Here is a 17,477-nt window from a genome sequence, read left to right on the forward strand (position 1 = left end):
GGGGTGAGATATGTCCCCCTTTTTTATTAATCTGACATGTTCAAGTATCCTGTTCTTGAGGGGTCTGATTGTCCTACCCACGTAATTAATTCCACACCCACAGGTTAGGAGGTAAATCACATATTGTGTATTACAGTTTATAAAAGATTTTATCGGAAATTCCTGATTGGACATACAACCCCTGAAATGTTGTGATGGAGTCATAAACTGACAAATTTTACAGCCTCCACATCTGTATGAGCCTTTTGTTACAAATTTTCTAATAGATGGAGGAGAAGAAGCAACATAACTTGGTGATATATAGGTTGCAATGGTTTTCGCTTTACGGTAAACGAAACGGGGGCCCTTCTTAACACAGTCTTTTATACTCCCACCCATCATGAGGATGTTCCAATGCTTATGGATTATGTTCTGAACACCCTGACTGCATTTATTGTATTGTGTAATCAGAAGGGGAACTTCCTCTTTTGAGATGTCGGTACCTTTATTATTGTTAATAGTTACAACTGCATCCTTACATGGATCACCCTGTATTATTTTAAAGAGATCCTCCCTGTTAGTTAACGCCACTTCTTGGCGAGTATTAGTTAGGTGCTTCATATTGTATCCCCTCTGTTGGAAGCGGTGGCACAATTCCTCAGACTGACGAGAAAAACCCTCCTCTGTGGAGCAGTTTCTCCTCAGTCTGAGGAATTGGCCCTTAGGTATCCCCCTAATCACAGCAGGTGGGTGATAGCTGTCTGCTCTTAATAACATATTCCTTGAATTGGGTTTTCTAAATGTCTCGGTTTGGATTTGACCTTCAATATCAATGAACAACTGAAGGTCCAGATAGTCAATGTGGTGTGTGTTGATATTGTGAGTGAAAGCTAAATGTAAATCATTGGAGTTAATATATGTAAGGAAATTGTGCAGTGTATCTAAATCCCCATCCCAAATCATAATCAAATCATCGATAAACCTTCTATAAAAAGTGATATATTTCCGAAAAGGATTTGTGCTTGTGAAAATAAAAAGTGACTCCCACCACGCCATAAATAGATTAGCGTACACCGGTGCAAAGCTCGTGCCCATTGCCGTACCCCATTGCTGAAGATAAAAAGTGTGATCAAATAAGAAATAATTGTGTGTGAAATTGATTGCTATCTGGACCCCCGATAAAGTGATTGACAGCTGCCAACCCCTGATCGTGTCTGATGACTGAATAGAGGGACGTGACATCCATGGTTACCCAAATAGAATGTGGGCTCCATGTTACATTCCTTAATTTAGTAATGAGATCCCCTGAATCCAACAGAAAGGAGGGTAGATCCCTGACAAAGGATTGCAGGAATTGATCAATGTATTTGGATAAGCCATCTCCCAAAGATCCAATAGACGAAATGATTGGTCTCCCCGGGGGGTCAACCAATGTCTTATGGACCTTTGGGAGATGGTAAAAGACTGGTATAGTCGGATTTGGATTCCCCAAAAATACACTTTCCGTCTTGCTCAAAACTTGTGTGATAACCCCTAATTCTAGCAATTCTTTATAGGATTCCAAAAAACCCTCTGTGGGATCACTTGGTAGTGCAGAGTAGGTGGTGGCATCCCCAAGTTGCCGATAGGCCTCCTTGATGTAGCCAGCCCTACTCTGCACCTCCACAGCTCCTCCCTTGTCGGCATTTTTTATTACAATCTTATAATTCTTCTGCAAAGAAAAAAGTGCCTGTTTCTCCTCTAAATAAAGATTGGAGAGACTTTTAATCTTAAACATCAGAGCCTGGTGGGATATCATTTCCCTGGAAAATTACATACTAAATAAGAGGATCCCCAGGGGTTTGCGTGTAAAAAAGGTACCAACATTTGGGTTCACTACCCCTCAGTTTGAACAGCACTGGATTTCAACATTGGACCAGTGCAGTCTCAAACTAATGGAACTCATTGTAGACATTGGTCGACCCCCCGGGAAGACCAATCATTTCGTCTATTGGATCTTTGGGAGATGGCTTATCCAAATACATTGATCAATTCCTGCAATCCTTTGTCAGGGATCTACCCTCCTTTCTGTTGGATTCAGGGGATCTCATTACTAAATTAAGGAATGTAACATGGAGCCCACATTCTATTTGGGTAACCATGGACGTCACGTCCCTCTATTCAGTCATCAGACACGATCAGGGTTTGGCAGCTGTCAATCACTTTATCGGGGGTCCAGATAGCAATCAATTTCACACAGCATTTATTTTGGATGCCATAAAATTTCTGCTGACACACAATTATTTCTTATTTGATCACACTTTTTATCTTCAGCAACGGGGTACGGCAATGGGCACGAGCTTTGCACCGGTGTACGCTAATCTATTTATGGGGTGGTGGGAGTCACTTTTTATTTTCACAAGCACAAATCCTTTTCGGAAATATATCACTTTTTATAGAAGGTTTATCGATGATTTGATTATGATTTGGGATGGGGATTTAGATACACTGCACAATTTCCTTACATATATTAACTCCAATGATTTAAATTTAGCTTTCACTCACAATATCAACACACACCACATTGACTGTCTGAACCTTCGGTTGTTCATGGATATTGAAGGTCAAATCCAAACCGAGACATTTAGAAAACCCAATTCAAGGAATATGTTATTAAGAGCAGACAGCTGTCACCCACCTGCTGTGATTAGGGGGATACCTAAGGGCCAATTCCTCAGACTGAGGAGAAACTTCTCCACAGAGGAGGGTTTTTCTCGTCAGTCTGAGGAATTGTGCCACCGCTTCCAACAGAGGGGATACAGTACAATATGAAGCACCTAACTAATACTCGCCAAGAAGTGGCATTAACTAACAGGGAGGATCTCTTTAAAATAAGACAGGGTGATCCATGTAAGGATGCAGTTGTACCTATTAACAATAATAAAGGTACCGACATCTCAAAACAGGAAGTTCCCCTTATGATTACACAATACAATAAATGCAGTCAGGGTGTTCAGAACATAATCCGTAAGCATTGGAACATCCTCCTGATGGATGGGAGTCTAAAAGACTGTGTTAAGAAGGGCCCCCGTTTCGTTTACCGTAAAGCGAAAACCATTGCAACCTATATATCACCAAGTTATGTTGCTTCTTCTCCTCCATCTATTAGAAAATTTGTAACAAAAGGCTCATACTGATGTGGAGGCTGTAAAATTTGTCAGTTTATGACTCCATCACAACATTTCAGGGGTTGTATGTCCAATCAGGAATTTCCGATAAAATCTTTTATAAACTGTAATACACAATATGTGATTTACCTCCTAACCTGTGGGTGTGGAATTAATTACGTGGGTAGGACAATCAGACCCCTCAAGAACAGGATACTTGAACATGTAAGATTAATAAAAAGGGGAACATATCTCACCCCGTCTCTAAACACTTTTCAATTTGCCCACAAGGTGACATCAGGGGGTTAAAAGTTCAGGGAATTGAAAAAATCTTCATGAGAGAAAGAGGGGGAGATTTACTCAACCTTTTGGACCGCAGGGAGGCATACTGGATCTTTATGCTCCAGACCAGAGCACCCTGCGGTCTAAACATAGAATGGAACTTAGGCCATTTCTTGAAATCCTAGGCCATAATTATCAGTTTATTAGAATGCTGTTCTCTAAATGGGATGTACTAGAGCCACTATTTCTGTCAGAGTTGTATTATGTCCTGGTATATTGCTGAGCCTTCATGATTTATATGGTAGACATCAGGGGCCATTCCCAAAAACCATAGTTGCCCTCAATCATAGTAATGAATGTGAATGTTACCAATTTTTTTTTACATCACTTGTTATGGTTCACTATAACTAAAATTTATGTTATGTGGATGTATATTGATGAATACATGCTATAAACACAGTTGATTCTTCCTCCCCTTGGAGGCAATTGAAGAGATAAAAAAGACAGCTTAAATAGTCTTAGGATTATACTATTTTGCTTTTATTATTGTTTTTGTGTACATTTTAAGTGAGACGTGAGATGTTGTGACACTACGTCTATTATTAATGTGGACCAATGTTGTGGTCCGTTTTTATACACTGTATGTCTTTGTATCTGTGGGATGTGCAGTGAGGAGGTGTATTCTTCACAATGTGAGCATTTAGGAAAATGACTTTTAATTTGCTTGCTCGCACTGTGTATACAATTATTTCTATGTTTTCCTAAGACTTTGCTCTTTGTGAAGTCCATTTACAGATGCCTGCAGGAGCCTCGGTGATTGGGGCTGCATCGTCTGCTCACCGCATTCATTGGTGGTGCAGCGATGTTCCTCAACCTATCACGGGTCCGCAGTGACGTCATGATGGGCGGAAATGGAGGCAGAGATTAACCTGGTTGCCCTGGCTTCACGTCTGATGTGAGCATGCGCGGACGACAGCAGGGGGTGGTCCATACCCAGAATCCTTAGGGATGGTGGATCGGTGCCCCGGGTGACGTCATGCGCATGCGCACTGGGTGTGGGGCGCAATTTCACTCAGCTTCGTGCAATTAACCTTATTAAAAGCTAGGTATATAATGCATCTCATCCCTGCACACCCCAGACTCCTTGATAAAGGACCTGCTGGTCCGAAACGCATAGGAGGTTCCTGCTTTTGTCCCCCAAGGGGTGAATTTGTCTGCTACCATGCACTGAATAAAGGTAAACTTTTTGCTGTACACCTGACTCCCTGGCTGTGCGCCATTCGTTTTTTTCTATCTGCTGTATCTGGATCCTGGATCATCTGTGGCTGGCACGCCAGCAATCACCCCTGGAGATGACGTGAGTGGGTTTCAATGGTTTAGACTGTTATAGTTAAGTTGTGGCTGACGTCATTTGGTTACTTACTAGACTTACTAAGTCTATGGTTACCTACCCACTCCCACTGGTATCTCCAGGGTTAGTGCTTTATTGCAATTTGCACTGGATGTTATCACCTGGGGTTCGAGCACCCTACAACCCTTTTACCTACAAAATGTATGTACATGCAGTTTTTGGTTATGCAGACACAATAAACCTACTATGTCCATAGTCATTAGCTAGTGCAGTATGGTTACATACAATGTTATTTTTGCAGTGTGACATGTGAGTCACAATGATGTGTACATCATTATGTATTTCATATCATATTTTTTGTATTCTACATGGTGTTTCATATCTAACACAAAATGGTCAATTTTGTGTGTAGCTTACCTTAATGAACATGTCATGACAATGATTTATATTCCTTCATGTTTTCTTTTTCAAGGTATATCACTTCAATGACTGCTCATGGTATGTATTTCAATTTACATCTGTCATACGGTGTGCAAACCTCGATATAGGTATAGTTACAGGATGTATTAACAGAACGTACTGAAAAAGATGTGACTATTGAAACATGTCGTTTCTGTATTGTGTACGTGCGTTTAGCTACACTTGGTGGTTAATGTGCAGTGTATTTGAAAATCATTAGGGACATTACATAACATGTAATGTAGCAAACGTAACAACTTCCATTCATGTAATATAGGAGTGGGGGGAGAGAAGGGGATAAACCCTGCTCAACTATTGATTATGGGAGGAGAACATCCACTGATGCACATGAGTGATCTTAACACCAATGTTTTCAACATCATTAACATTGCAATGTATGTGATTAGTTGTTGTATCACTGCATCTTCATGTTGATTACTACATTGTCACATGTGTATGTATAAGTCAAAGATGTGTGTTGACTTGACGTACATGTAACATGTGTCAAAATGTTAACACCATTCCAAAGTATAGTTCTTTGGATTCTCAACTTTTCCTAATTCATTCTACACAATGACAATGTTGTTAATATAATTTTAATTTCATTCACGTTAGTTATTCATAATGATCATGATCCTTTACAACTAATGTCAACATATGAACGTAAATGAAGTGGACATTTGCATACGCACACATTTCAGCAACAGTGTTTGTGTGTGTTGCAGTTTTTGTGTGATGCATGATTTTCTACGTGAAATAATATAAACAAACATACTAATGTTGCTTTTATCATCGGACACACTTAGCTATGTATGTGTTGAACGTTTAATAAAAAAACTAAACTATAGTTAGTCGTGAGAATAAAATTTACACACAAATGTTAATCTTTTCATGATCTTGAACTAACATTCAGTAGCTCATGCATGCTAGGTTAGCACGACAACTTAGTTAAAAAAAAAACACACGACTACACAGTTTCTATCACCTCCCTATTGTTATTGTGTACGTTCAGATACAATGTCTACGAGTTGTTATGTAGCATTAACATTCTTTGACAAGTCACACGTGAGATTATACTATATAGTAGATTAATGTGTTTGCTGAGTGATAATGTTGGTTGCATATATCACAGGGCAATACATATAATGTTAGTAGGAAATAACCAAAAAACAATATAAGTTCTAACTTCAGTGCTTAGCAACATCATTATGTTAATTAAGTGCATAGTAAATATTGGCATAACAGGATAACATTATGTATTGATTGTTAATCTGCGCACCAAGCATTGAAAGCATTGTTACATATGTATTATAATAGTTGTTCGGTCGTCGTCACAATCATCTAATATAACGATTAGCTCATCTGAATTCATACATTGTTCCCATGTATTCATCCGTGACATCTGTGAAATACAGCAAACACATGATGTTCAAAGATGGCACATTTATCTATGTCTCAGCATGACAACGCGTAACACATCTCTATATGATTGTGGATATTCACGCATAAGTAACGTATATGTTGAAAGTGCAAGGATAAAACCACAGATACAGAACTGTAATTTTTATAAAGGCGTTGCTGCCATTACTACGGATATGATATTTCCGGTGCCTGTATACATAATAATGTGCGCGCACAACGTCTGTTGCGCGCTCAATTCACGAATGTGTGGACTAAGTCTTAGCGCATGCGCTAAACGATGTGTATGCTGTGCGTTCAATACATGTCCCTCCATGGTGCTGCTAGCAGCAAGCATTTCATGGCTGGAAGTTATGATATGTAAGCGAAACAAAATCACTTCTACACACGTACATATGTAAACTTTGTAAACGGACGTGTGTCCACGGAAACAACGGACGATCAGCCAATGAGCGAACAAAAGACGTGTGACGTCATGTTAAGGCACCGTGAAATGCACGCTAACACTCCTCCCACTGAATTAACATTGGCCTCCAGCGCTGTGCACGCACCGCCCCACCGACGCGCGCACATTACACACTGCACTGACCGTAACAATACGCTACGGGCACAGCCAATATGGTTTCACGCGCGCATGTCGGCTAGGGTGGGGCTTGCATCCGTAAACCTTTTTTTTTGTTTCAAATTTTTTTATTAGGCAATTACAACATTTCACATTATTACAGTTATTTACAATACGTTGGCCTAATTCAGGTTTTTTTTTCAACTTTTTAACTGGAGAGGGGGGAGAAAGACTCAACGTCCCCCTGACCCACCTGGGTCTGCCGGGGAGGCGTGAGTGTGGAAACAGAGAGGGGGGAGCGGGGGGTAGAGAGAGTGGGGGGATGGGGGGGAGGGGGGGTGGCAGGTAAGGGAGATTGTACCCCTTTTTCCCTGCATTTGCAGCTCGGGTAGTGTCATGTGGCGTTTCGGCTCATAAGAGTCATGTAGGTTTGCCATGACTCCCATATGTCGTTAAAGGAGGACCGCCTTAGGAAAGCTGAGAGTCTCTCCATCTCCATCACCTCCTGCACTCTTTGTATTATTGTTCACTTGGGGGGGGGGACACCTTCTTCCAGGCGGCTGCCACCGAACATCTGGCCGCTGTGAGGATGAAGGAGATTAATTTACCTGTTGGTCGGTCCAGCGTCTCTAGGGGCCTGGCCAACAGGTAGGTCAGTGGGTCAATAGGTATCGTTAGGTCCGTGACCTCTTTTATCAAATTTTGTACGGTTTCCCAATACCTCTGAATTTCCGGGCATGTCCACCAAATGTGGGCCATGTCCCCCTTTTGACCGCAGCCTCTCCAGCATAGGTCGGAGGCCAGAGGGTAGATTTGATTTATTCTAACTGGGGTAAGATACCAGTGAAACATTATTTTGTATATGTTTTCTTTGATTGTGGTACATACTGCTGCGACACACTTTATTCGAGCAAATACCCAGTATGTACCTGGCAGATACCTGGAATGCGCCGCTCCTCACCTCTGACAAGCCCCGTTGCATTTGCCTTCCCAGCCATGGTTCATGCCTGGCTGACGGGCGGCTGATCTGTTAAATGATAATGATTAGGATTTAATAGGCTGCAATGCTTCGCGTGTCTACCAGATGGCATAAATTCATGAATTGTAATGCAGTATATATATATATATACTGTGCAGTATTGCAGCCAGCGGGAATAAAATGCTTCAATCCCTGCCTGGAAAATAACGCAATGCACTCGGGCAGAAAACAGTCACAAACCTCAATACACCTGAGTATACCCGAATTCGTGGGACTAGCCGAGCTCGAATAAAGTGTGTCGCCAGTGTATAGAGGTCCCTGAGGCATTTTCCCAGATACTTTCCCAGTCCTCTCGGTCTATAACTATGCCCAATTCTGCTGCCCAATGTAGCATATAGTCATGTGTGGTTGCTTCTGTGGCCCTCTCTAGTTCTGCACAAATTTGCGTTATCAGACCTTTCTGGTGAGCTGTTTCTCTACAGAGCCGCTCGAAACCTGTGAGAGGGGGAAATTCCAACGTTGGGGATAATGTTTGAATAAAGTGCCGAATTTGTAGGTATTTGAAAGCGTTCAGTCCTACTATTTCATATTTGTTTTGCAAATTTTGATAGCTCAGGAACTCCCCGAAGCTCAAGAGGTCGGCAACCGCTCCAATATTTTTTGCTTTGAATTGATCAAATTGTCTGGGCTCACAGCCAGGAGGGAATTTTGGATTTTTATGAATTGGTGTTAGTTGGGATTGAGGTGTTGTGAGCTTATATTTGAATTTGCTTTTCATCCAGGTCTCCCATGTGTGTCTCATCGATCCTAATTTCAATTTGCTATTCTGCATGTCTTCCCTGCTCAGGGACCAAAGGCAGGCTGGCAGCGAAGGCGTCCCGGCATATTGTGTTTCTATATCTAGCCAACAGTATTGATTTGGGTTGGCGTTCCAGACTACTGCCTGTCGTAGTTGGGCGGCCAGGTGATGTCTGGCCATCTTGTGATGTCTGGAACACCAAGTCCTCCTCTCCCCCTTGAGGCCAAGAGAACTGTTCTGGCGACTCTGGGTTTTTTACCCTGCCAGATGAATTGGAGGATTACACTACCGACACACTTAATCACACTGCGGCCAGATCCGCAAGCCGGGAGATTTCCCGGCTTGCTAGTGGCCGCCCCTCGGCGTGCCGCGCGTCATAGACGCGCGGTCACGCGTCTTTGGGAGCGTGCGCCCCCTGCACGCGCGTCCAAGGGCTCCCCGAGGGAGCCCTGGTGTCCCGCGATCGCGGGACAGCGGCAGGGGGTTCCGGGGGACCCGGCGGACCCGGCAGCGGTAGGGAGAGCGCCCCGATCGGAGGGCGCTCTTCCGCTGCTTCGGCGCGCGCCCGTCTCTCTCGGGCGCGCGCCAGGCTACTGCTGCGGCCAAGAACGGGCAAATGCTCGAATAAACTTGGCCGCAGCAGTAGTTTTTGTATATTTTTCAACTCCGAGCCAGGGATGTGGACCGGGAGGGTCTGGAAATAGTATAGTAACCTAGGGAGTACGTTCATTTTGACTGAGATCATTCTCCTGATCCATGATATCTGGTATCCTCCCCATTTATCTAAATCTTGTTTAATTTTTTGGAACAGGGTCGGATAATTATGCTTGTACAAGGTTTGGTAGGTCCTCGATATCTTAACTCCCAAGTATTTGATACAAGAGGAGCTCCAACGGTAATTAAAGTTTAATTTGAGGAGTTTCACCTCTGGCTCTGGCAGGCTTAGATTCAGGGGTTCTGATTTATCGTTATTTATTTTATATCCTGAGATTTTTCCAAAATCCCGGACTTCCTTTTGAAGATTGGAAAGGGAGATTTGAGGTTTGGAAAGTGTCAAAATAACATCATCCGCGAATAGGGATATTTTGTGCTGCCTGTGTCCAATTTCTATTCCTTGGATGTCTATATTGAGTCGTATAGCTGATGCCAGTGGTTCTATGGTTAGTGCAAAGAGGAGAGGAGATAGGGGGCATCCCTGACGAGTTCCATTTGTAATCTCGAATCTCTGGTTATTGCCCCCTGGAAGTTTTACCGTTGCTGATGGGTTTTGATATAGTCTACGGACCCCCTCTAGGTATGCGTCTTTGAAGCCGAATTTGCGCATAGTATGGTCCAGGAATTGCCAGTTTATTCTATCGAACGCCTTCTCTGCGTCTAGGCTTAAAAGTAAAGCTTTGGTGCCTGGAGGTGGACATGATCAATAATATTGATTATCTTCCGAGTATTGTCCGAGGCTTGCCTGCCTGCGAGAAATCCTACTTGGTCGTTATTGATTAATCTCGGTAAGATGGGGTGTAGTCTGTTTGCAAGTATTTTACTATATAATTTGAGATCACTGTTGAGAAGGGAGATTGGACGATAGCTTCCACATTGCATCGGATCCCTGCCTTCCTTATGTATAATAGCCAGATTGGCGAGAGACATTGATGGGGGGATTTGGTTCCCTTCTATAAAATAGTTAAATGTTTTTAGGAGATGCGTGGATAGGGTAGGCAAGAATCTCTTATAATAGACGTTGGTGAAGCCGTCAGGGCCAGGTGACTTAGTATTATTTAGTGATTTGACCGACCTCTTCCAGTTCCTCTTTTGAGATCTCAGCGTTGAGGACTGTGTTTTCCTCCTCCGTTAATGTGGGGAGTTGGCATTTGTCTAGGTATTGGGTTATTAGTTCTGTCGCTATTGGTGCAGGTCGGCCATTTTTGGATCTTAAGTTATAGAGTTCCTTATAGTATTTTGTGAATTCTGCTGCGATTTTGTTGTCATTATATTGTATCTCACCAGACCTGCTCTTAATCGCTGTAATTTGGGACCTTTTTTGTACCCTCTTAGTTTACTGGCTAGTAGTCTATTGGCCTTGTTACCCTTATCGTAATATTGTTGATTGGTCCATTTGAGGGCCTTCTCAACATCCTCCAGCTGAGTTTGTCTAAGTTTGGTTCTGGCTGTTATCAATGTTTTGTATATTTTTTTGAGGAGTTAGCCTTATGGGCTTGTTCTATTGTTTTGATACTATCTGTGAGCTCTTTGATTAGCGCTTGGAGGGCTTTTTTCCTGTGGGATGCGATGGAAATAAATTTCCCTCTAATGGTTGCCTTATGGGCTTCCCATAGGATTGCTGGAGAGGAGACCGTTCCTGTGTTGAAGGAGAAGTAGTCCTTAAGTGAGGATCTAACTTCCCTTTCTATCTCTGGGTGATTAAGTAGCGAATCATTTAGTCTCCAGGAGTAGTTTATTGTTTTTTCGAAAGGGATTGACAGTGTGAGAGTGATTGGGGCGTGGTCGGACCAAGTGATTGAGCCAATGTCTGATTCAATGGATGCCGCCATCACATTTTTAGTGGTCAGGAAGTGGTCGATACGAGAGTAGGTCTGGTGAGGTGCTGAGAAAAAGGTGTAGTCTCTCTGACCCTGATGTTGGGATCTCCATACGTCTATCAGTGAGAACTCGCTTAAGATTTCCCTGAACCTTTTCCCCTTGATCTGGGAGTGGGTTGTGCGGGATGGGCCCACTGTGGTTGATCTGTCCTTGGTGGGGTTTAAGACAATGTTTAGGTCTCCTCCCACTATCATTTATGACAGATATCCCGGGTCAACGCCCTCGAGAACGGTTTGTAAGAATTCTGTTTGGTTCTCGTTTGGGGCGTACACATTGATTAGAGCAATTGCCGAGACCTCTAGGGAGCCATATACCATTAGGAATCTACCCTCTGGGTCCACCGTTGTTTTGACATGATTGAATGGGGTGCCTTGTCTGATCAGGATAGACACACACCTTTTCTTACTACTGAATGATGCAAAAAAGCACATTGGGAACAATTTTTTGAATAAATTTGGGGGGTCCTGTGATGTGAAGTGGGTCTCCTGCAAGAATATAATGTCTCCCCCTGATTTTTTCATGTCCAGAAGGGCTAGCCTTCTTTTTCGGTTATTTTGTAATCCTTTGACGTTTAATGAACGGACTTTAATTGGGGCCGTGGTGGTCATTATACATTTGTAGTAGTTTGGGGTCTTGGGGTCCCTCCTTTCCCACTAGGGGAGACCTTGTTTTTATGTTCTAAAGTCCCTTTGTGACTTAGGCCGCCCATTGGGCTAAACCTCCTTCCTAGGGGGATGTACTGAGCTTGCCATTGGGGAGGGGGGCAGGGGGAGGGGGGAGGGGGAGGGGGGGGGTAAAGATCTGCTGGGACAGGACCAGCAGATAGAGAAAAGATAGGAGTAGGGCCTGTTTTGGTCCTAAAGTGGTGTCGCCTGGTCTTTGGACGACCGGCATTTGGGCATTTGGGCTTGGGTGCCCTTCTGGGGTGTGTCTGGCTCCGACGATCGGGCAGCAACTGAGGGGGGCCAGACCCTGAGTTGCTTTTGCGTGGCTCCTTCCCCGTTCAAAGTTTGAACCCCGTCATGTACTATATTTGTTGGTGACTAGGGGGGGGGAGGGGAGATAGGGGGGGAGGGATAGGGGAGGGAGGAGTATGGGGGGGGGGGTTATTGTTGGTTCTGTCTTATTTCACCTTACATACTACAATATCAGTGGGGTTATTACATTTGTGTGGAAAGATAGAGTTCTCATATAAACAACCTTGCTTTGTACGCAGTGGCCTGGTGGTGAGGGGGGACCCGTTTGTTGAGGGGGATGGGGGTAGAGAGGAAGGGAAGTGGGGGCGGGGGAGGGGAGGGGGGTGAAGGGGGGGTGGAAGAAGGTAGAGGGGGAGGGGGAGTAGATGGGAGAGGGGGGAGAGGAATGGGGGGGATGGAGGGGGGGAACGGAGGGGGGGATGTATAGGGAAGGGGGGGGTGGGGCGAGGGGGTGGGGGGAGGGAGGGGTGGAGGGGGGCTATGGGGGGAGGGGTGTGGAGGAAGGGGGGGTGGAGGGAGGGGGGGGTAAGGGGGGAGGAGGGAGGGGGGTTGGGGGGGAGAGGGAAGGGGAGGGGAGAAGGAGAGGGGTGATGGGTGTCCCTGGAATCAGCCTTATTTGGTGTCTGCCGCCTGGGCGGTTGCTTTAGTTGAACGTCTCCACATGTTTAATAAGGAAAAGCCTTTCCTTGAACTCCCCGACATTGTTGACAAGACTTAACATCACCCTGTACATCATAACCTTCTTGAACAAATTTTAGCAGGATTTGACATTCTCCTGGGTTTCTTGACAGTTTCATCAGGGCTTAATGTCCTCCTAAACCTTGTAACAATTTTAAACTGATCTTAACATTGCGTTTATACACACTTTATGTAGCTGTGTATTTTTTTCATTCCCTGGGAGAGGGTTGTGATCGAGATAGACCTTATGGTGGGGGGGGGCTTTGTGGGGGAGAGGGGGGGGGCTGGGGGTGCTGGGAGAGGGGGGGGGTTGAGGATGGTGGGACCGGGGAGGTGGGGGGATGGATGGGGGGGAGGGGGAAAAGGTGGGGGGGGGGGAGGGCGCTAAAGGAGTAGGGAGGGAGGGGGTTAAGGGGGTGAGGGATGTGAGGAAGGGGGGTGGGGGAGGGAGTGGGGGGGAGTGGGGGGCGAGGGGGTGGAGGGAGGGGAAGGGGAAGGAAGGGGGGTGGGCGGTTGCATTTCCTAAGCATCATCACATTTTTGATCAGGAGAAACAGTTCCTTGAATAGCCTCACATTGTTGGCAGGACATAACATAACATCGACTTGTGCCGCATAACATCCTTGAACAGATTTAAGCAGGCTTTGACATTGCCCTGGGCTTTTTTTTTTTTTTTTTTTGGTTTTTGTTTGTCAGTGTCAGCAGGGTTTAATATCCCCCTGTATCGCGCAGCAGTATGCAAACAGAGTGTAATATTACATTTTTTATTTTTTATTAACTCATTCTATAGGCTGTATACTATGTGTTCCCTGGGGGAGGGTTGTGGCTGCAGCTGGCCATGTGGGGGGGGGGGGGGAAGTTCTCTTGTTCAGACCTTCCTTGGTCATTTCAGGGGTGACTGGGTGCTGCTTGGGGGTGAGGTGGTGGGGGGGCAGAGGGGATGTTAGATGGTGTGCTAGGGTGGGGGGGAGGGGGGCCTTTGTGGGGGGGAGAGGGGAAGGGGGAAGGGGGAGGGGTAGGTCCATGGGGGGGAGAGGGGGAGGGGGCAGGCCCTTGGGGGGCCGGGGAAGGGGGGGGGGATAGGGGGAGGTTGGACTGGGGAGGTGGGGGGGGATGGGGGTAGGGGGGATCTAATTATATTGTGTTAGTGTTACTTGCTTTCTATTTATGTGTCTGATCATATTGTGTTCTTTATCACTGCGTGTGGCATTTGTTCCTGATTGTCGCAACCTTGGGTCTACGTTCATTTGCGTGTGTGAATTGACAGGTGGCGCTGCAGTTCTCTTAGTGATAAGCCACTGGAGCTTGTTTTGTTTTGCATATATTAGCCTCTGCTTATCTGCATTTTCACAGCATACATATTATTCCGCGGGCATTCATTAATCTTAGGTCACCGTTCCTCATGGTTAAGTGTGTGGGTGGAGGTAACAGCTTTATACACAGTTGTCCCGTTTCGGTTATTGTCTCCTCCCTGCCAGGCCCCCCCCGGCTGTGCGGCACCGGCTGAGGGGGACTGCCTAGGGGGGGAGGGGGGGGCTTAGTTCTCTGATCCACCTGGGCTTCAACTGAATCGGCCAGTAGGGGTTGGATCATTGGCCCCATCTCTGGACTGTGGGGTTGGTCTAGGGGTTCCTCTAGCTGTTGGGCCCAAAATGGCCGCTGTTGTCTAGATAGTGAGAGGGGGCCGCTGGGTACGGTTCCATTTTAGCTTGTTGTGTGACCCCCCCACTACCTCCCCCGACCAGGCCCGCCGCTGCCGACCCGCCTGGCTCTGTCAATTTAACCCGGGGATTTCGGTTACTTACGCTTGCTGGGGCAATTCGTCCTGTGCCCGGGAGACCATGATATTGGGGAGCTCCGACTCTCTGGGTCAGGAACCCCACACGGGGGGGGGGGGCTGGGGGAAACAAAAAGCCGAAAAGCCGGGGGGGGGGGGGGGCGACAACAAGGAGACACAGGGGGGGGGGGGCATGTGCTCTTCTGCTCCCCCCCCAATTCCCTCCCCTGCGTGAAGCTGGGCCACTCGTCTCCCGATGTCCTGGACCTCGTCTCTCGTTTCAGGTGTGTGAAGTGGGTGATGTGAGTGGCTGCGAGGATTTGAGAGCGATTCTGTTCTTTTGCCGGTTGCTTCTTTTCCTTTGGCGTGTCAGTGTGACCATCCCCGGCGGCGCTTGCTTCCTCCCTGCGGTGCTGTCATGGTGGGGTCTTTGGGCCATTCTTGGAAACGGTGCCTTTGTATGAGCTGTGAGTGTGGGATTGGGTTCCTTATTTATTCCGCTGGCCCCGCTGACCTGCGAGCCTTTCCGATGCCCTGATCTCGGGCTCTTCTGGCCTGGGTCCTTCGGGTTCTCCAGCTGGAGGGGGGAGTGAGGCTTAATGCCTTTGCAAAATGTTTCATGTCCTCCTGGTGCTTAATTGAGAGCATCTTGCCATTGCGCTGAACCATTAGCCTGAATGGGAAACCCCATTTATATTTTACACCGCTGTCCCGCAGTAGTATGGTTAACGGTCTTAATTCTTTCCGGCGATCCACGGTGCGTTTGGAGAGATCGTTATAAAGTTGTAGTGGGCTGTCCTCAAACGTGATGAGCTCTTTGGTTCGGGCAATCTCCATTATTTTCTCTTTCACTGAGAATCTATGGAGCTTGACTATTACGTCTCTCATCCTTTTTGGATCCTCTGACCGTGGGCCAAGGGAGCGGTGAGCCCTGTCCATTTCGAGGTCCTTCTGACACAGGTCTCCACTTAGTGAGGCGAAGAAGTCCAGGAGGTAGGTCTTTAGCTGGCCCGGGAGTACCGACTCGGGGATACCTCTGATTCGTATGTTCTGTCTCCTGTTGCGATTTTCCTGATCTTCTAGGCATTCGCGGAGATTTTCTACCTCAGCCCCGAGCCGGTATATCTCGTTTGCGGCTAGTTCTTGGGCCTGTGTGGTGTCCGCCATTTTGACTTCTAGGGCCTCCGTGCGCTCCTTGAGGCCCGTTATCTCCTGTTTTAACTCTGTAACTGCCGCTCTGAGATCGGCCTTTAACGAGGCGTGCAGTTCGTTTAGCATTTCTGCCATGAGTTCTTTCATGCCCTCTCGGGTGAGTGCTTCAGCCGCCTGTGCTGGTGCTTCCTGCCGGTCCTGCATTGGGGCATTTTGTTTGGGGCCGCGTGCGCTTGATGGTCCCGCGCCATCTTGGCTTCTCGCGGTCGTCTCTGAACTCCGTGGGGAGAATAGTTTAGTTACTGCCTGTGCTGTCTGGGTTTTTTGCTTGCTCGCCATGCCGGCCAGGTCTGTGGATCTGGAGATGTGCTTTTAGAGGGGGAATTTTGGGGGGAAAGCGCCTCTATTCATTTATTTATGAGAGGGTCTGGGGAGCTCCTCTGCTACACGTTCATCTCTGTCGGCGTCCTGGCCACCATCCATAAAACTTTTTAAGGACGCCTTGGAACATGACAACGGTCCCACGTCATATGTTGGCGACACTTTGTTTTTCGATGTTGAATGCTAAACAATGAGGTGTGTGTGTGTTACAGTTAGTGTAACATGTTGAAATGATAATTTAAAAGTGATAATAATCTAGGTTTTGTGACTCCATCAACAATGTGTAGTAATGGTTTGTCATGTAGTATATTGTTATAGGAAATAATGTCTTTGTGCACGCTACATGTAAGCCTGTCTGCAATGTTGGCCTGTATCCACACATTTGGCTAACAAATGGTGTATATTATAAATGTAGACATATATAATGTGAGTAAAGGCATAACGAAATTTGTATTTACCATTCTTGTAGAAGTCAAAACTGATTTGGCTGCAACTGCTCGCTCCAGGAAGGCACAACAGTATCATCCATGGTTGAGGCAACCGTTGAATCCTGAATCACACACATCTCCATGAGGCGGTCATATGGATCTGCAGTGGGTACTTCAAACAAGACGTCCGGAGGTACGTACAGTTGTTGGTTGTTTTCCCATCCACATTGGTATTGCCCATATAAGTTTGGATACATATCATAGTAGTTTTGTCCATCTTGCAACTGGTCTTGATGAATGGAGTGTTCAGGTATAGCAGCAGACGCGACAGTCGGTGCGGCTTCAGTGTAACTGGTATTAGGCAAATATATGCTATTTAACAGAAGATATGTTCCATGTTCCATGGTAATTTTAAATGATGGTGCAACATGCCAACATCCATATCGTTGATCTAGCCGATCATGGACACGCTCAAATCATTCATTTGCGGATAAAGTGAATCGTACAGAAGTT

The sequence above is a fragment of the Ascaphus truei genome, chromosome 18 (assembly GCF_040206685.1).
Source record: "Ascaphus truei isolate aAscTru1 chromosome 18, aAscTru1.hap1, whole genome shotgun sequence".
In the NCBI taxonomy this organism is placed as follows: Eukaryota; Metazoa; Chordata; class Amphibia; order Anura; family Ascaphidae; genus Ascaphus; species Ascaphus truei.